Source organism: Lepidochelys olivacea, assembly GCF_965140295.1.
Source record: "Lepidochelys olivacea isolate rLepOli2 genome assembly, chromosome: 1".
NCBI classification, from domain to species: domain Eukaryota; kingdom Metazoa; phylum Chordata; order Testudines; family Cheloniidae; genus Lepidochelys; species Lepidochelys olivacea.
In genome coordinates this window covers 71681852-71702596 of record NC_140411.1, presented here as the reverse complement: position 1 = coordinate 71702596, position 20745 = coordinate 71681852, and the positions used below count along the sequence as shown (strand labels likewise).

The following is a 20745-nucleotide window of genomic DNA, read 5'->3' as shown; positions in this document are numbered from 1 at the left end:
GGTAAAATATGGATAATCCTATCTCATTCTTCAACACATAAAGTGATTTTTTGCAAAGTTCAGAAAATAATCACTCTCTCTCCCTGTCTTCATGAACAACATTTCCCAGTTTTCCAGAGCCAATTGGGGTGGAAAATACTGCCTTCATCTGAAGAGACAAGAATTGGTCTTTGGTGGGAGGGGCAAGATCTAAGAGCTGAATGACAAGTGATCTGATCCAGTAGGGCACAGCCTATGTTCCAAAAGAGATGGCCTTCCCACTACAATGCTTGTTACCTAGGTGGTTAGGGCTGGCTATTGAAAAAGTTTAAGTTTTCTTTAGTTAACCTTTTTTCCAGAGGGTGGGAAGGAATGGGGGGCTATTTTCACAAAGAAACTTAGGCATAGCAGTGCTCAGTGTCACCACTGAGCACTTTTTTTAATCTCGAAAATAACTGGGATTCACAGATCCTGAATTAGGTGCTTAGGCTCCCTATGCAATTAATGAGGAGAGAGAAGTGCCTCAGAATGGGATTCACGAAAGCCACTACAGTAAATAGCTCCCTGCTTAATTCACCCCAGTGTTAATGCACTCATCCAGGATGCAGAAAACCTATGCTCAAGTCTCCCCTATACCTGATGTGGTGCAGGAGCTTTAAATTGGATCTTCCGCATTACAGATGAGGACCCTAATCACTGTAGGATATTCTACGACAGGACACTTTCCTGTTGAACCTGGTCCACTTTGTATAATCAAACATGTAATGGTCAAGAGAGCGATAAAAAATGACTCCATAGCTAGTATTTAGGGCACTGACCTAGGATGCAGGAGACCTATGGTCAAATTTGTGTTCCAATTAAGATTTAATGCTTAGGATCCACCTTCCAGCCAAAGGTGACATATGGGGGTCATGTGCTCCCCCCAGATTTGCTGCTTGGCTTGTAGTGAGCATGCTCAGTAACACTGCTGAAGCCAGCTACCATACCCCCCACCCCACTATTCGCAGGCATGAATTGTCTCTGCTTTAGCTAGATTAGGTGACTTCCCACTCAGTCTGCTGGCTTTTGTAGATCCCATTCTTAGGGACCTAACTCTCACCACACATTGTATAGAGAACCTGAGTGCCTAACTTGGGGCTGTGGATTTCACTAAGTAGCAAGGTGCCTAAACATTAGGTGTTGCAACACTGAGTCTAAGTAACCTTTGTGAAGGTACTCATAGTCTCCACTTGGATTTGTATTGGAAGATAAAAGCTCTGTGAAGTATTCAGTGCTTGTGGGTTCAAGGCCTAAATGCAATCGAATTTTACCATGTAATTAAATGCAATACCCAGATTTTCCTGCCTCTAATTAACCTCTTTAATTGCTGTCTTTATTTTAATTTGCTCTTCCATTCCCTTGCTATTCCCTTTGACCACTAACTTTAGTTCTGGTTATTGAATTATGACTACAAAGTTCATTATGCTTCTGTATTAAATTGCTGAGATGTTGAAAATGTTTGCTGTTAACTTTAATTACATTTATTCATTACACACACTAAAAGAGTTAATGCATTGGGAGTAGATTTCCCCCTTAACTTAAGCAATAACATCATTGTGAGTTTGCTGCAACATATATCGATCCTGTCACATTAACAGCTAGAGTTGGCTGCACAAACAAAGTTAATGATTGTCATATTTGAATTGCTCTGAAAAGATAATTATGTTTGCCATTGCAGCTACTGAGGAAAACCTACAGGGTATGGATATATGAATCCATGTGCTTTACAGTCTAACAGTGGGATGGATTCACCATTCAGATTAATTGCATGGCTGATTGGAAGCTTGTATTTTCTGGGTCAAAAGTGCCAAGGTTTCTGCAGAGGATTTAGTTAAATGATTTCAATATGTCTCTGTAATATTTCACAGAAGAATGCAAGGTTTTATTTTTCACTTGCAGATTATCCAATGCCTTGTGTTAAGAAATGTCTCAGGCAGAAGAAAGCAGGAGAGACCTCAGAAGCCTGTCTGAGGGCTTGTCTACTCTCTCAGGGAGGTGGATTGCTTATAGCAATGGGAGAAAAAAACCCCCATCACTACAGAGTGTCTACACTGTAGCATTTTAATTGTAGCCATAGCCTGACCATCTCTCTATCATCAATAAGAGAGGACTTTTGCTACCAAAATAGACATGCCTATAATATCTGGATCTTTATCAGGAATACTAGGCTGAATTCTATACAGTTACACTAGTGTAAAACCAGAATAACTCCATTGACTTTAATGGACATACTTCTGATTTGCACATGTGTTTCTCAGGACAGAATCTGGCTCACTGTGCAAGAGCTGTACTCCCAAGAATGATCGAGAGCTCTAGTCTGCTGGTATCATGATGTCACTTGGGAGGAGTTTTCTAATGTTTCTGTTATATTGTAGGGTAAGTGAATGGTAAACCAAGTTTATCCCACAAAAACATTTAATTTCATCAGGTAATTAAGATAATTTCCTAAATCAGTGTAAAAATGCTACTGTTGGGGACTGACTTTCAAACCAGGAGTCCAAAAAATATTGAGGTAAAGAGATTGTACATCTATTTGCTGATATTAGTAAAGGAAGTAGATACGTTGTGGTTACCACTGTCTGGAAAACAGCAAGAACTTGGCTGATCTTTTAAAGTCCCATCAATATTCAGTACAGTATGGTATACATATAACAATATGGGGACTATTTTTACTTACCAAAATTAAGACAGTTAAGTCAGATAAGTGACTTATCCATATCCATCCACTCTGGATGCGGAATGAGCATGCATGAATTTTCCGAACTTATTCATTGGTCTCAAAATCCCATTTTTAATAGATAATTTAAAATTAATAAAATTATGCTTCTTGCATTTCTTTCTTTCTTTTTAACACACTTATTCAGATGAGTGGTGAGCTCTGAGTTATGCCTAGAATTAAAGGGAAAGTCCAAGTACAGGTACAGCCACGCAATCATTTTTGAATCAAAATGGGAGAATGAGGATCATCAATTTATTATCAGTACCACTCCAATTCTATGCAGTTCATACTTTAGCTAATTTAAAATAAACCCTCCTACAAAATGCCCGCAGAAATAAAAGTGTTTATCTAAATTTAATGAAAGAAATATCCTGAAATCCTAATTTACTACGAGGTACCTGTCAGTCACATATCAAAAGGTCTACAGTCTTTTATTTTAACTCTGGGTTAATTGAGGTTTGATTGATCATTTTAAATTAGGTTGCCTACTTAACAAAGGCCTGTGTATCTACAGGATTAGTGAAAATCAGTATTTGTAATCAATAACATTCTTCTTTATTTAATTGACAGATCACTGCAGCTATAATTAATAGCAGTCCCACACCTTTGCAAATGACTTTTCCTGTGAAAAAACAATAAGGATAGAATCCAGGAAGGGACTGAGCTTAGTTAATCCACTTCCATGAGAGGCACTAGCTAGGAGGATGGGAGAAGCCCTCCAGTCGACATAGCACTGTCTACACCCGGGCTGACGTAGGTATAACTGTGTCATTCAGGGGTGTGCATTTTTCACACCCCTGAATGACATAGTTATACCAATGTAAGTTTATAGTGTAGACTTGGCCTTAGGCATTGCAATGCTTAGAGTCATGGTGCCTAACCTTTAGGTGGCTAGGAAATTACAGGAACAGCTCTGCAATCCACAAACCAGAGTTAGGTGCCTAGCCTAGGGGACGAGAACTGAGGAAGCATTGTTCTAAGTCAGCCATAAAAATGTTGGCATACTGAGGAGCCATGTGGGTACCCATAGCAGTCCCACTGACTTGAAGGTATAAATTGTCCCCAAATCTAAAATAGTTGTGGGTGAGGGCAAAATCACAAAGTTCAGCCACCAGGTTTGCCGTGATGATATTGGGGATGCTATTCCTGATGGCTTGTAGTCCATCTTTGTGTGGAATGTCAGTGTAGAGGGCTTCTACATCCATAGTGGCTAGGATGGTGTTTTCTGGTGTAATCCTCAGTGGCATCAGAGGGTAATGGCCTGTAAAATGTGGTGTTGGAGAGTTGTCTAGCAGCCTCTTGTTCATATTCTGACCTATTCATGATGACTGCAGCACCTCCTTTGTCAGCCTTTTTTATTATGATGTCAGAGTTGTTTCTGAGGCTGTGGATGGTGTTGTGTTCTGCACAGCTGAAGTTATGGGGAACTGATGCTGCTTTTCCACAATTTCATCTCATGCACGTCAACGGAAGCACTCTCTGTAGAAGTCCACTCTGTTGTTTCGACCTTCATGAAGCTGCAGAACTGGAATTAATTTGCAAACTGGATACAATCACATTAGGCCTGAATAGAGACTGGGAGTTATTGGTTCATTACAAAACCTAAACTTAATTTCCCCAATACTAATTGCTCCCCACTGTTACTCACACCTTCTTGTCATCTGTCTGTAATGGGCCACTCTCTTACCACTTCAAAAGTTATTTTTCCTCCCTTGGTATCCTGCTGTTAATTGATTTATCTCATTAGACTGACCTCACCCATCCTTTCATGTATTTATACCTGCTCCTGCATTTTCACTCCATGCATCTGATGAAGTGGACTCTAACTCACTAAAACTTATGCCCAAATACATTTGTTACTCTCTAAGGTGCCACAAGGACTACTCGTTATTTTTGCTGTTATAGACTAACACGGCTACCGCTCTGCATCTAAGAATGTTATCCACAAAAGCCAGCATACTATGCAGGTACCCTTCTAAGACAGCCAATAGGAGATGCCAACCAATAGGTACCCTTTTAAGACAGCCAATAGTAGAGCTGTGTGTTATACCTTGCCCCTCTCTCTGAGATAACTGTCTAAATCCTGGCAGATATCTCACCTTAGTGATCAACAAACTGAAATCCGCTGCCTGGGGCCAGGCAGCTGAAGCACCTCAACCAATTTTGGATGAATGTATTAGACACCTGCCTTTCTCTATGGTGACAGCAGCAGAGAAAGAGGAGCCTACCCTGTCTGGATTAGCCCAGTGATTAGAGCACTCACTTGGGTTATGGGAGACCTAGGGTCAATTTCCTTCTCACTGGCAGAGGGGAGACAGGATTTTAACAGGGCTTTCCCACCTTTTAGAGGAGTTTTCTAATGTTCCTCTTATATTGTAGGGAAACGAATAGTCAACTCAACAAATTAAATTGGGATAAAGAGAATTAAGAGTATTCCCTAATCAGTTTAAAAATGCTACCAATGGGGACTGACTTTAGTAAAATTATTCAGCTGGATTTTGGAAAGTCCTATCTAAAAACTGGGTTGGCCTAGAAAATCCAAATTTGTTTCATCCTCTTTTACTTGGCTAAGGAATTGCTCCTTGCAGTAATTTTGGGACATTTGGGCAAAAAATTATGTTTCTTGATTCATTTTTGTAAACCTCAAATACTCTAAAGCTTCACATGTACACATTATAGTCCTGGGGCAGTCTGAGACTGAGACTGGCATTCTATACACTGCAAAGCTCCCTGCAAGGCTCCCTGTGAAGTTAATAAAAACCTGAGGGAATACTTTAACTCCCCACAGAGTTAATAAGTATTCCCAGAAACTCTATGAGTTCATATACACCTGAAGGTGCTTCCTGCTGATTTCATAATCCTGGCAGATGACTCTCTAAGGGTCACAAAGCACACCTGAGGGCTCCCTACTCCATATTGTAGTGACTCCATCCACACTATATTCCCTATAATAGTATACAAAGATGTATTAAAAAAAGTGAGAAAATTACCAAATTCTAGTTCACTAAAGTTGTACAATAAACAAGACACTAACATTCTGGGTAATTATTGTTTAAAACTGTCCCCGAACTACTGGAAAATGTGGAAAGCTTTTTTAAAGTACAGACATCAAACTTTGTTCTGCCTCCTCAACCATCAGTCCTCTCTGAGCTTTCAAGTGTGGGCCCCACAGCTGTACTAGAGAAAGCTCTACATTACCTGCAAGTGAGCTGTAACCCAGCCCAGCTGAAGATCTCACATTCCCCTGATAATGAAGGAGAGAAAAGAAATTTGTCAGATGCTTATTCCTGTCTTAGGATCAGGTTGAAAAAATTATATTGTTTCCTTGCCAAATTTGTTCAAAATTTTTGATGAAACATTTTGAAAAAAAATAATTGTTTATTTCATTTTGAAGCTTAAGTTTAATTTTTATTTCAATTTTGAAAAAAATCTGGTTTTGGTTTCCTTTTTATTAATCCGTCCCCCTACAATATTCTCATAGGAAATTAAATTAGTGAAGGTAGAAAAGGAAGAAAATGGGGGGGGGGAGGGAATTGTAAAAAACAAAAAATGCAAAAAACAAAATGAAATGAAAAAAAATCAATTTGAATCTAAAGACAAAATATTTTCTCTTTCTCTCAATTATATATAATTATAATTAATAATAACAAATGAACCACACCTTTTCCTTGTGGAATAGTTTTTCAATAAACCCCTTCATTTTTTCAGCAGGAATCTTTGCTATGTGAACATTTTCAACCAGCTCTATCTCTCTTCCTTTGTTATCTCTCATTATTGGTCAGACACCACACATTACAGATTAAAAGCTTAAAAGAATTTTTCAATGTCCATCATATGTCGAATAGAGGCCAGTGACAACTGTTACCCTACATTTCCTTGCAAGATGTTTAAATATATATGATAGTTCTGCATTGGCTCCTCTATACTTTGACTAACCAGGAGACTGGTTTTAGCTCCATTGCTTTACTGAAGTCCCAACTATCCGCCAATGCCAATGCCCCTGCCTACTGCTAGCCTGCAGGGGGCGGGCAGTAGGGTGTCTGTTTGTTTGCAACAGGGAAGCCTGGCTGTTTAAAAATAGCCAGAGCATCGTGAACCAGCTGAGCGGCGGCGAACCAGCAGAGCAGCTCACAGCAGGAGTTTGCCTGGGACTGGTAAGTATCCGAGTGTGTGTTTGTTTGCTTGCTGAGGAAGTATCCGAGCGTGTGTTTGCTGGGGGGGGCAGTGTGAGAGCCTGAGTGAGTGTCTGATTGGCTGCTAGCCTGCAGGGGACGGGCAGTAGGGTGTCTGTTTGTTTGCGACAGGGAAGCCTGGCTGTTTAAAAATAGCCAGAGCTTCGCGAACCAGCTGAGCGGCGGGGACAGCAGAGCAGCTCACAGCAGGAGTTTGCCTGGGAGTTCGCCTGGAGTGAGCCCAGTGAGGCTTACGTCTTGCAAACTGCTCTGAGGAAAGCTCATAGTAGGAAGGTAATATGGAAGGGGGGGGGGGGTTCAGCTGTTGTGACCTGCACTGGATGTGCCATGTTTGTCTTTCTTCCACAGGACAGAAGCGACTTTGTCTGTACAAAGTGCAAGCTGGTCTCCATATTGGAAGAGAAGATTGAAGGTCTGGAGCAACAGATAACAACCCTGCGTCGCATACGAGAAACTGAGGATTTTCTGGACAAAACTCAGGATAGGCTTCTAGGGGCACAAAGCTCTACAGATATAGAGCAGGTTGCACAGAGGAGCCAAGAGGCCAGTGAAGAAGCTTGGCAACGTGTGACCTCCAGAAGAGGTAAGCGGAATGTCCGGGTTCCAGTAACACAGACACAGGTAACTAACCGCTTTCATGTTCTCTCCACAGGTATCGTTGCGGAGAGTGGACCAGATGATATGTCTGGGGCGAGAAAGCAGAAGGAGACTCCGCTGGTTGGAAGGCATGAGATGCTATGTCCTGAGGTTCGGGGTTCCACGACCACCACTCCCAAGAGGAGAAGGCGGGTGGTGGTGGTCAGGGACTCTCTCCTCCGGGGGACTGAGTCATCTATCTGCCGCCCTGACCGGGAAAACCGAGAAGTCTGCTGCTTGCCAGGGGCTAAGATTCGCGATGTGACGGAGAGACTGCCGAGACTCATCAAGCCCTCGGATTGCTACCCCTTCCTGCTTCTCCACATGGGCACCAATGATACTGCCAAGAATGACCTTGAGTGGATCACTGCGGACTATGTGGCTCTAGGAAGAAGGATAAAGGAGTTGGAGGCGCAAGTGGTGTTCTCGTCCATCCTCCCCGTGGAAGGAAAAGGCCTAGGTAGGGACCGTCGAATCGTGGAAGTCAACGAATGGCTACGCAGGTGGTGTCGGAGAGAAGGCTTTGGTTTCTTTGACCATGGGATGGTGTTCCATGAAGGAGGAGTGCTGGGCAGAGACGGGCTCCATCTTACGAAGAGAGGGAAGAGCATCTTTGCGAGCGGGCTGGCTAACCTAGTGAGGAGGGCTTTAAACTAGGTTCACCGGGGGAAGGAGACCAAAGCCCTGAGGTAAGTCGGAAAGCGGGATACCGGGAGGAAGCACAGGCAGGAATGTCTGTGAGGGGAGGGCTCCTGCCTCATACTGGGAATGAGGGGCGATCAACAGGTTATCTCAAATGCTTATATACAAATGCACAAAGCCTTGGAAACAAGCAGGGAGAACTGGAGGTCCTGGTGATGTCAAGGAACTATGACATGATCTGAATAACAGAGACTTGGTGGGATAACTCACATGACTGGAGTACTGTCATGGATAGTTATAAACTGTTCAGGAAGGACAGGCACGGCAGAAAAGGTGGGGGAGTAGCACTGTATGTAAGGGAGCAGTATGACTGCTCAGAGCTCTGGTACGAAACTGCAGAAAAACCTGAGTGTCTCTGGATTAAGTTTAGAAGTGTGTGCAACAAGAGTGATGTAGTGGTGGGAGTCTGCTATAGACCACCGGACCAGGGGGATGAGGTAGATGAGGCTTTCTTCCGGCAGCTCGCGGAAGCTACTAGATCGCATGCCCTGATTCTCATGGGTGACTTTAATTTTCCTGATATCTGCTGGGAGAGCAATACAGCGGTGCATAGACAATCCAGGAAGTTTTTGGAAAGCGTAGGGGACAATTTCCTGGTGCAAGTGCTAGAGGAGCCAACTAGGGGGGGCGCTTTTCTTGACCTGCTGCTCACAAACCGGGTAGAATTAGTGGGGGAAGCAAAAGTGGATGGGAATCTGGGAGGCAGTGACCATGAGTTGGTTGAGTTCAGGATCCTGACGCAGGGAAGAAAGGTAAGCAGCAGGATACGGACCCTGGACTTCAGGAAAGCAGACTTCAACTCCCTCAGGGAACGGATGGCCAGGATCCCCTGGGGGACTAACTTGAAGGGGAAAGGAGTCCAGGAGAGTTGGCTGTATTTCAAGGAATCCCTGTTGAGGTTACAGGGACAAAACATCCCGATGAGTCGAAAGAATAGTAAATATGGCAGGCGACCAGCTTGGCTTAATGGTGAAATCCTAGCGGATCTTAAACATAAAAAAGAAGCTTACAAGAAGTGGAAGGTTGGACATATGACCAGGGAAGAGTATAAAAATATTGCTCGGGCATGTAGGAATGATATCAGGAGGGCCAAATCGCACCTGGAGCTGCAGCTAGCCAGAGATGTCAAGAGTAACAAGAAGGGTTTCTTCAGGTATGTTGGCAACAAGAAGAAAGCCAAGGAATGTGTGGGCCCCTTACTGAAAGAGGGAGGCAACCTAGTGACAGAGGATGTGGAAAAAGCTAATGTACTCAATGCTTTTTTTGCCTCTGTTTTCACTAACAAGGTCAGCTCCCAGACTGTTGCGCTGGGCATCACAAAATGGGGAAGAGATGGCCAGCCCTCTGTGGAGATAGAGGTGGTTAGGGACTATTTAGAAAAGCTGGATGTGCACAAGTCCATGGGGCCGGACGAGTTGCACCCAAGAGTGCTGAAGGAATTGGCAGCTGTGATTGCAGAGCCATTGGCCATTATCTTTGAAAACTCGTGGCGAACGGGGGAAGTCCTGGATGACTGGAAGAAGGCTAATGTAGTGCCAATCTTTAAAAAAGGGAAGAAGGAGGATCCTGGGAACTACAGGCCAGTCAGCCTCACCTCAGTCCCTGGAAAAATCATGGAGCAGGTCCTCAAAGAATCAATCCTGAAGCACTTGCATGAGAGGAAAGTGATCAGGAACAGCCAGCATGGATTCACCAAGGGAAGAACATGCCTGACTAATCTAATCGCCTTTTATGATGAGATTACTGGTTCTGTGGATGAAGGGAAAGCAGTGGATGTATTGTTTCTTGACTTTAGCAAAGCTTTTGACACGGTCTCCCACAGTATTCTTGTCAGCAAGTTAAGGAAGTATGGGCTGGATGAATGCACTATAAGGTGGGTAGAAAGCTGGCTAGATTGTCGGGCTCAACGGGTAGTGATCAATGGCTCCATGTCTAGTTGGCAGCCGGTATCAAGTGGAGTGCCCCAAGGGTCGGTCCTGGGGCCGGTTTTGTTCAATATCTTCATAAATGATCTGGAGGATGGTGTGGATTGCACTTTCAGCAAATTTGCGGATGATACTAAACTGGGAGGAGTGGTGAGATATGCTGGAGGGGAGGGATAGGATACAGAAGGACCTAGACAAATTGGAGGATTGGGCCAAAAGAAATCTGATGAGGTTCAATAAGGATAAGTGCAGGGTCCTGCACTTAGGACGGAAGAACCCAATGCACAGCTACAGACTGGGGATCGAATGGCTAGGCAGCAGTTCTGCGGAAAAGGACCTAGGGGTGACGGTGGACGAGAAGCTGGATATGAGTCAGCAGTGTGCCCTTGTTGCCAAGAAGGCCAATGGCATTTTGGGATGTATAAGTAGGGGCATAGCCAGTAGATCGAGGGATGTGATTGTTCCCCTCTATTCGACATTGGTGAGGCCTCATCTGGAGTACTGTGTCCAGTTTTGGGCCCCACACTTCAAGAAGGATGTGGATAAATTGGAGAGAGTCCAGCGAAGGGCAACAAAAATGATTAGGGGACTGGAACACATGAGCTATGAGGAGAGGCTGAGGGAGCTGGGATTGTTTAGCCTGCAGAAGAGAAGAATGAGGGGGGATTTGATAGCTGCTTTCAACTACCTGAAAGGGGGTTCCAAAGAGGATGGCTCTAGACTGTTCTCAATGGTAGCAGATGACAGAACGAGGAGTAATGGTCTCAAGTTGCAGTGGGGGAGGTTTAGATTGGATATTAGGAAAAACTTTTTCACTAAGAGGGTGGTGAAACACTGGAATGCGTTACCTAGGGAGGTGGTAGAATCTCCTTCCTTAGAGGTTTTTAAGGTCAGGCTTGACAAAGCCCTGGCTGGGATGATTTAACTGGGAATTGGTCCTGCTTTGAGCAGGGGGTTGGACTAGATGACCTTCTGGGGTCCCTTCCAACCCTGATATTCTATGATTCTATGATTCTATGATAAAGAGGGAGATTATGCTCCATTTTCAGCTGTGTTCTCAATGGTTTTTTACATTCTTAGTTGAGGTCTCCTCCCAAAGGGGCTGAAGCTATAGATCCCATGTACCTTATTAAAAGGCAACCCTTATTTTTATATATCAACTTGATTATCTCATCTTATGCTGGGCCAGGGGGGAATAAAGGCAATCTCATTCAAGGCTATTAGCCGCACTCATCTGTGAACAATAATTGATAAGTATCTTCTAAATAATTTAAAATGAATTTTCTAATTAAAAATGCAGTAAGATTCAAAAGAGGATTAGACAATTATATAGATAACGAGAATAGCCACAGTTACATTAGCCAGTATAAAAAATTAGAGATATAAAAGCTAATGCTTCCAGGCATAAACTAATCACTAACTGACGAGCTTTAGGCAGAAACTTTTTCCATTGACATCTTATTCCAAAACTGTCTATTATCAGATTTTTTTAACCTGCATCTGAGGTAGCTAGTATTGGACTAGACTAGATGGACAACTGATTTAGTATGATGGTTGTTATGTTCCTGCATTTGTTTTGTGGTATATTGCCAGATAGTTTAAACATTGTATTTAATTTTCATGCTCTCACTTTGTCATTCATTCATATTGTTTTTGGTTATTCAGTAATTGAACAGTTAAAGTAAGCAACTACAACCATTGAAATTAATCTGAAAAGTAAAAAATATTAATTATGAAAACATATTCTGCACTAAACTAAAGACACAAATAATAGCATTATGTTTCTGTTGAAGAGAAGTTCTAAATTCACAATGGGTTTTTCATAGCTTTTGTTATAAAAAGAGATTATTCTCACAGGGAATATAATCCAAGACATTGGTTAGATATGAGTTATTTAATTTAATATTTAGGACTTTCTTTTAGTATAATGTTATAGTTTCATAAGAAAGATTTTAATACTTAATATATATATATATATATTCCTTCGATTGCATTGAGTCAAAAGAGTATTTTCTCATACATTTTAGGTTTCCTTTGGTATAATAATGTATCAGTTAACAGAAATTGAAGGATTATGGCAGATGCCTAAGGAATAATCTGTTTTCCCATTTTAATTATACTTTATAATGTTTGTATTATTATACACAGGCTTGCTGCTTGCTATTTGATAGCCTACTTAGATTCAAAATGATTCTTAAGTTTAGAGAATAATTAGAATTTCAAATAAACTTTTTTCACACTCCATTCCTTAGTAATCCCAATTTTGATCCCAGAAATAAACTGATAATGAATCTGATGAAATATATCTAACTGCAATTTAATGGCATTGGAAAGAATTGGACTTGAGTACATATGAAGAATTTGAGGTGACATTTTCATTATCTGGTAGTTAATGTGTTTCCTTCAATCCAATCCAAATTGGAACAAAGTTATAAAAGTCTCATATGAAGGATTCATTGTTACAACTGTGGCATATTTATGGCCTTAAATGCTTAGCAGTTAAAGAGAAACATTCACCATTGTTAGAGCCATAGCTGACCTTCATTTAATAGTTTGTGGTTTTTATAGTTCTACTGATGAATCCACATTCTCCCTTTTTTAGCTTTACAGTTTTGTAGTAAATAGGACAAAATTCTGTCCTTCAGGCACACTGGAGATGAGTGTTTATGAGTTGCACTGTGGCTGAAGTCCCTAGGAGGAATCTTATCTGATTGCATACCAGGCGGGCAGCTCTAGCACTCTGAAGAAGGTGCAGTTTCACTCTGCTGCACTGGATACTGCAGAGGATGGAAGTGAGCCCACAGTTCTGGTCCTTACCTGCTCATCTGCCACTCCTTTCAAGTAGCTAGTTTATACACTGGCCATTAACAAAGGGCAGAGACTGTGTTCCCCAATGAATCATGGAATCATAGGCACATAAGCCTGGAAAAGACCACAAGAGGTCATCTAGCCCATCCACCAACACTGAAGCAGGACCATGTATAAATATACCATCCCTGAGAAGTGTATGTCTAACCTATTTTTAAAACCCTCCAGTGATGTGGATTGCACAGCCTTTCTTAGTAACCTATTCCAGTGCTTAACTATCCTTAGAAAGTTCTTCCTAATATCTCTCCCACGCTCCCTGATTTAAATGTCAATAAATCTCAATTTCCACTATACATGCACAATCCAGTGAAAAAAAAAATATTTCCACTGATAATAATTTAAATGTACAGGTAAGCAAAGTAAAAAAAAAAAAATGCTGCTTGAGAACTTATTAGAATTTGATTTAAGGATATTTACTTTGTATAACTTGACATGTGATGCTGACAATTTCTATTTGAACAGTTATAAAGCTTTAACTTTTTGAATCAATGTCTACTGTCATTAAATTACTGTTGTCTGACCCCTCCCTTAATTTCCTGCAATTGTAAAAAAATAAATAAATAAAAATAAACTACAAATGCTTAAAAATAAACATCAATATTACCTCTCAAAATTATAAAGCATTAAAATAGAATTTTGCCAAGTCTAAGAACAATTGATCACCTTCATCTTCATAACAGCCTTTTATATATTTGAAGACTGGTATCATGTCTCCCGCTCAGCTTTCTCTTCTCTAAACTAAAAATGCCCAATTATTTCAATCTTTCCTCATAGGTCAAGTTTTCTAAATCACTTACCATTTGTGTTGCTCTGTCTCCATTTTTCCCACATCTTTCTTAAAATGCAGTGCCCAAAACTCATTATACTGTTCCAGCTGAGCCCTCATCAGTGCCAAGTAGAGTGGAACGGTTTCCTCCCATGTCTTATATATGACACTTGTGTTAATAAATTTCAGAATGACATTTGCTTTTTTTGCCTCAGCATCACACTGTTGACTCACATTCAACATGTGATCCACTATAGCCCCCGAATCCTTTTCTGCAGTACTACTGCCTAGAAAAGTATTTCCCATTTTGTATTTGTGCATTTGATTTTTCCTTTTTAAATGAAGTATTTTGAACTTGGCTTCATTGAATTTCATCTTATTGATTTCAGACCAATTCTCCAGTTTTTCAAGATCATTTTGAATTGTAATCCTCTTCCCCAAAGTGCTGGCAGCCTCTCATGGCTTGCTGTCATCTACAAGTTGTACATTATTAATCAGGGCTTCTGTTTTAAGTCCAGTGCCACAAATCCTTATTCACTGACATCCCATGAGTAAAGATGAGCCAAGTGAGTTTGAATGGCAGGATTGGGCTCTTGGGCCCAGATCCACAAAAGGACTTCTAAACTTTGTAGCCATCTAAACTCAATCAAGGTCTAAGTTTTTGCAGTAAAAAATCCCTAGGCACCTAAGTTTCTACCTTTGGGCACATGCACTGCTGCTTTGCTGTAGGCATCCATCTCATGCCTAATCCCCCATATGACACACAAAGCAAGGGAAGAAAGGCACCCCTGTATGACCCACAAACCAAGGGAAGAAAGGCATTTCCCTGCCTATGGGATCTGATCCAGTAGGTGTGCTCAGAGCACGCCTATTAGATTGGGTCCAATTCAAAAATTCTGTTGAAAGAGGAAGAGGAGATGCTGCTGCTTTCCTTGCTCCGCCTTACATCTTCTAGCCCAGTATCTAAAGCAACTGCATAGGATGTGGGAGACCTGGGCCTAACTCCCGACTCTGCCCAAAAATGAGATAAGAAGATTCTGGCCAGCTCTTTTAATGGGGTATCATGGAATGTAAGTAAAGAGACAATTTGATTGCATATGTATTAGATGATGGTATCACAGAAGCCCAGCAAGATACTAAGTAGACGGATTCCTCTTGGTAAAGGCCTCTGACAAGGATAGTTAGGAACAAAAAGAACTGTTTCCTGCAGAGACATTCAGCTTCATCAATCTAGTCAATAAGATAAAAATAAAAGTTCACAGGTGCAAACATTATAAAGGTAAAATAAATCTAAGAACAGTTACTGAAAAGAAAGAGGAGGAAAAAAACCCTATTCTTGTTTTAGCATTAGATGTAGATTGAACAACATTTCACAGCCATTCTGGGATACCTGAGTTACATGGAGCTTTACAGTCCTCAAGGATATGTCACTGTTAATATAAGAGTTTAAAAGATGTCTTAATTTACACATCCACATGTCTTTTTGTTTCACAACCAGGTTCCACCTTTTACTCCGACTGATGTTATCTTACTCATTTAAATCATGGGAGTTACTCAGGAAGTAAGTTCCAATTCAACTACTGTAAATTTGTCACAGAATCAGGCCCAAAATTATCTTTCAGAACTTACCTAGGGTGTTTAACTTCTCAGATTCATCCTAGATAACATACAAAAACCCTATGAACACAACTTGTCTAGCATTTCTTTCACAGTGAAGCAGAGGTAATAAATCCCAACAGTGGATCAACAAAGTAAAGCTAAGTATCATATCCCTATACATTTTAAAGATTAAAGGGAAGTGCTAAAGTGAAAACCATCCTCGATTTGAAGCTTACATATGGCAATGTAGTTTCATTTTCTTAACAATAACCAAAGTAATAGTATAGATGTTGGTTTTGTTAGAAATAGTTCTGCTCAGCTTATTTAAAGAAGGGTGCCAGATAACATGTGCCTAAACTGTGACTTGGCTATATACTCACACTAGGGAGCAAGGGGGCTTGATAACATCTCACCAAGGGCTACAGCTCACATTCACAAAGGGAATTAGGCAGCAGTGCCTCCCCGCAAATCCTGACTGTCTTGTGTGAAATTAGGCATGTTCAGAGTATATCTACTGGATAGGGCCCTGCATTGCCCCACATATCTTCACCTTTTCTGGGGATCACGGGGATGCTGGGGCTTAGCCATGAGATAGGCACCTACGTTCCTGCCTGAGACAGCAGGGTGCATATCCAGAGTCAGAAAATTAAGCATTAGGGAACTTTTACAGCAGAACGTTAGGTGCCATCAGGGTTAGGCAGCACCTGAGCAGAGGTTTTATGCATTGCATTGGTGCCTAAATCTGGGATATAGGTGGTGTAGTGCCTAAGTCTCTTTGAGGAAGTTTGTCTAATTTCTTAGTCTCTTCCCCCATCCTAAAGCAAGTGAGCAGGAAATGGGCAAAGGTGGGGCAGGGGATGGGTAGAGCCTTGGCTTTGTTCCTTTTATTCACTGACCAGAGCAGCTGAATCGGTACAGTGGTGTCAAAGTTTACGTTGGTGTAGCCGAGCAAAAAATTACTAGCCCCTCCTTCCTTCCTTCTTCCCCTTATCCAGCCTACCCTCCTTCTCCCCACCCAGTCTAAGAGCAAGAAAGAAGTAGGGAAGGAGCTGTAAGCCAGAGTTGCAACTAGGAGTCACATTGTCTCCCAGGGATACCCTTGAGGTAGTGCAGGTTACACACTACCGGTTGCTCAGAGCTGTGTGAAATCACAATCTGTCTCATTGCACTCAACAGTATCATTTAACTGTTTGGGAATATGACAAGAGAAAATCCCTAATAAAAGAGCACTTAATATATATGCTGAATGATAAAAGTTAAAATAAGAGCAGGAGTTCTCTCCCGTAATCATTAAAAAAAAGTCCCTTTTCTATAGCAGCTGACTGGTGGCAAAGGTTGTGATTTCTTGGAGCTGGCCTGTCTAATCGCTGTGATCTTATATCTGCTTCTGTGTCTCTGTTAATATTTTGCACTCCCAAAGTTAATATCAAAGACAGATTACACAGACTACTATTTTGCCTTGACCAAAATGTGACTTCTTTTTAAGAGCCCATTAATTCACATCAGCAGTCAAACTGCTCATACTAGCAAAATATTTCTGCTCATTATTTTCTTGTGCCACATGAGATTGTTGATAAAGCTTGCATCAAGGCCACTAAAATCTATTTCATTTTTGACCTTTATATCCTTCAGACTACTGTGATTTTCATCCGTTTATAGAATTACTGTGGATACATTATACATACATGATTCTGAAAAAAGACTTAAGAAATGAAGGATGGTTTCCTTCAAATGGCATAGCTATTGCAATTACAAAACAAATTACACAGGTCAAGATCATAGCTACTCTATACCTCAATTTTTAATACTTTATACTCAGTTCCAGTGAATGGGATTCTCTCCCATCTTGCTAAGATGTTAGTATTTGCCATTTAATTGAAGGGTGCATTTTGCTGTCTAACAAAAAACAACTGTCATGACAATAATGATGTGGCCTTAATCCACAGCATTTCACACCCATCAGAAATAATGTTGTTAATAACAATGGTATTTAAAGTTAATACATTTCATTCTGGAATTGTGTTGTTGTTGCTCTTTTGTTTATATTGAAAGAGAATGAAGAAAATGCACTGCGAGGAGGTATTGGGGTTAGTTTGCTGTTTAAATATGTTCTATAAAACAATTGCCAATACTTAGGGATTGTGATATAATTGAAGTTCATTTCTAAAGCTCATTAATTCAGGCAATGTGCAATTGTGTTTTGCTATTATGAGGCTATTGCAGGACAAATATGGAAGGAATAAGAAGAAATTATACAGGGAGGGGAGAAAATTAAACTGTAGCATCACAGTTATTTTCTTTTGAGCCTTCTTTCCATAATTAAATAAATAATATAAGTCCATGAAATAAAAATAAAATAAATTTAGTGAAAAAAATTAACATTCATATCATCAGCTAGCTGACAAAACAGTTTGTTTTCTTTTAAAATGTATTTTTAATGGCCAACAAGATTTGTTGTTGACTGGTTCAAATACCACAGAAATGTTTCCTTATAATATAACCGAACTAGCATTTGAGCTCTGTGTAAGTTTCTAGCATACTGCTAAAGTGTAATAGCTTGAATTTTAATGACACTGTATGATAAAATGTATGTGAACTGATCATGTTTTTTGGTGAAAATTAGATTATTTAGTTTAATTGCCTGTGCCTAGTAGAATGTTATGAGTTTAGATGGATTTCCCTCTAAGGCCAAAAACTAATAATTGCATGTTGTATCAGATTTTTCTGTTACATATAATACATACAAGATAACATGCTATATCTACAGAATGAATGACTATATAGAATGTAACACAATATATTATACTATATAGTCTTAAAGGCTTTATCTGTTCTCTTCAGACAAGGAGATTCATAGCTTAGGTCCTACCACTGAGAATGTATTGTTCCCAGTGGCTGATAATCAGAATTTGAGATTTTCCAGTGGTTTTGAATCCTGTGTGGTGTAGTTGTTTTGTGGGATAATAGAGGGTAAAGTAGCCTGAGTTAGATAGGTCCCAATTCATTAAGGGACTGATCAAAGCTCATTTAAGTCAATGGGATGAATACTGTTTACTCCAATTGCCAGTGGGTTAGCTAAGGAGTTGGTGGAATCTCCATCCTTAGTGGTTTTTAAGGCCCGGCTTGACAAAGCCCTGGCTGGGATGATTTGGTTGGACTTAGTCCTGCTTTGAGCAGGGGGTTGGTCTAGATGATCTCCTGAGGTCTCTTCCAACCATAATCTTCTATGATTCTAAAAATAGGGCCCCAATACCCAGGTCCTCATGGGGATTTAGGAGTTTAACTTCCATTGAAATCAGTGGAAGGATTTGGGCTTAAATGCCTTGTACGAAGGACTAGGGGCAAAATCCATTGACATTATTTAAAAAATCAAGCTTCAATGAAACTACATGGTTTTACATCAGCCAAGAATCTGTCCATAGGCCTTTGACTTCTGTCCAGATTTCAATAGGGATTACACCTGACCCTGTTAGAGTGAGCCACCATAGTCAAGTCTGGAAGTGATGAAAGCATGGGCTTCCATGGCTAGATTCTCTTTTGTGATAAATGCACAGGAGAAGCTGAAAGAAGGTGACCCTGTCATGTGTAAAGCTGGCCAGAAAAAGGGAATCCTTTTCTATAAAAATGTTCACATTTTTGAAAATAAGTATTGTCCTGTAGTGGGATGAAACAACAATAACATGACATTTTTAAATCCCTTTCTGCAAACAGATTTAAAGAAAAATTCCAATTCAGGGGAACCAAACTGGAAGTTTTTGTCTTCCCAGTGGCTGCTGGAAAGGCACAGAGCTCAGGTGCTCCACTACCCCACTGTCCTCCCAGCTCCGTAACCTGAAGAAGTCCTACTCATCCCCCAAGCTGAGGGGAGAAACAAGGAAACCCTCCTGTGTTTCAGTGAAAGATTTGTTGAATCTGTAATAAATGTGATGAAACATTTCACTGTACTGAGTTGACATTTTCCAACAAAAATAAGTTTAATCAGAAATTTTCCAACCATGTGATTAGGCATGTTTTGATATGTCCTTTGTGCTAGATATGGAAAGAAAACAGATCAAATAAATTTAGATCCAAAGCAATGATTATTATTATGTATTTGAATAATGGTAGCACCTAGGAGCCCCAGTCATGGACCAGGCCCCATTGTGCTAGGCACTGTACAAATGCAGGAAAAAGAGATTGTCCTTGTCCCAAGGAGCTTTCCATATGGATTTGAACCATGTGATTTAAGCATCTATGTCATAAATACAAACGGAAGGCTAACCACCTTTAAATCCCTCGTGGCCAGAGGAAAAAACCCTTTCACCTGTAAAGGGTTAAGAAGCTAAAGATAACCTCGCTGACACCTGACCAAAATGACCAATGAGGAGACAAGATACTTTCAAAGCTGGAGGGGGCGGGGGAACAAAGGGTTCTCTCTGTCTGTGTGTCTTTTGCCAGGACCAGAGCAGGAATGCAGGTCAGAACTCCTGTAAAGGGCTAATAAGCAATCTAGTTCGATATGCATTAGGTTCTATTTTGTTTAAATGGCTGATAAAATAAGCTGTGCTGAATGGAATGTATATTCCTGTTTTTGTGTCTTTTTGTAACTTAACGTTTTTCCTAGAGGGATTCTCTATGTTTTGAATCTGATTACCCTGTAAGATATTTACCATCCTGATTTTACAGAGGTGATTCTTTTACTTTTTATTCTATTAAAATTCTTCTTTTAAGAACCTGATTGCTTTTTCCTTGTTCTTAAGATCCAAGGGTTTGGTCTGTGTTCACCTCTGCAAATTGATGAGGACTTTTATCGAGACTTCCCCAGGAAAGGAGGTGTAGGGCTTGGGGTAATTTTGGGGGGAAAGACGTTTCCAAGTGCGCTCTTTCCCGGTTATATTTTGTTAGATGCTTGATGGTGGCAGCAATAAAGTCCAGGGACAAAAGGTAAAATAGTTTGTACCTTGGGGAAGTTTTAACCTAAGCTGGTAAAAATAAGCTTAGGGTTTTTTCATGCAGGTCCCCACATCTGTACCCTAGAGTTCGGAGTGGGGAAGGAACCTTGACAATCTATATCCAACACTCCCCTGAGAACTGTAATGATTAGTAGCACAATTCAATCTTTTGTGCTTATATTTATTGTGATAAAAACACACTGTAATTGTAATTATAGAATTATATTATTTCATGAATACTTGTGGATTAACCCACATGCTGCCTAATAAAGAGTGACCCAAAATGGCAGCTTAATGTACCTTCAAAGCTAGAACTCTCAGAAATGTTGATGAACAATGAAGAGAATTAAACAGTTATTTCAGATATCTAAAAATATAAAAGAGAAGA

The 20745-nt window shown here is 40.6% G+C and overlaps 1 long non-coding RNA gene across 1 annotated transcript; it reads right to left on the bottom strand.

Annotated features, from left to right (window-relative positions):
• Window positions 1-3093: 3093 nt before the first annotated feature.
• On the bottom strand, window positions 3094-13969 carry LOC311513105. Its single transcript, XR_014709654.1, has 3 exons — window positions 13859-13969; window positions 5936-5981; window positions 3094-4262 (listed from the first exon to the last, which is right to left on the bottom strand). It is a non-coding gene; the product is annotated as an uncharacterized lncRNA (long non-coding RNA).
• Window positions 13970-20745: the final 6776 nt, after the last annotated feature.